The following is a 775-nucleotide window of genomic DNA, read 5'->3' on the forward strand; positions in this document are numbered from 1 at the left end:
AAACAGAACAGTATATTTAGAACGAAGAGAATAACATTAAAACTAATAATGGTTGTTCGGGTTTTTTACTGCCGCCTCACCACATTCAAAACAAATACAGCCAAATGAAGGAAAATCGTGTGTACTTTTAATTTAAATCAACGTAGCGGATAGTTAAAATAATTATCTTTTATTATTTTATAAAACAATTACAAGATTAAATAATCATATATACACGATTATATCGTCCCATTAGATCTAGTTACACCACTAATAATTGTCAAGAATATAAATTCACAAAGTGGGTTAGTAATATACCTTGCGAACTAATCTACACGTGTAGGTTGAAACGAACTGCCTTGAAGTAAAGAAACCTAACGATCAAAAGTATGACCATATCTTTGGATAGTCCACTACAGTTTCAAACAACGTCAATGGATGCTAGTCCAAAACTCGAGTAACGAATTAAAATAATCTAATTATTTTAATAACCAATAAATAATATTTCGTATGCGTTCCTTTTAATATCGAAGAGAACAAAAGAAACACTAAGGTTGTGAATTGTTTCGAAAACTGCAAAATATCAAACAAACTCTTTTGTGGAATTTTGTGTCGTAGTGCAAAGAAAAAGACCAACATATACATAATATAATATATATATATATATATATATATATATATATATATATATATATATATAAGAAGAGCTTTTTCGCAACTACAGCCTCACCATTCGCCACGTGTCGCATAGGTAGTGGCTGAAAAGAAACTGGTTCCGTTCAACCATTTTGTTCGT

Source organism: Rutidosis leptorrhynchoides, chromosome 1, assembly GCF_046630445.1.
Source record: "Rutidosis leptorrhynchoides isolate AG116_Rl617_1_P2 chromosome 1, CSIRO_AGI_Rlap_v1, whole genome shotgun sequence".
Taxonomy (NCBI): Eukaryota; Viridiplantae; Streptophyta; class Magnoliopsida; order Asterales; family Asteraceae; genus Rutidosis; species Rutidosis leptorrhynchoides.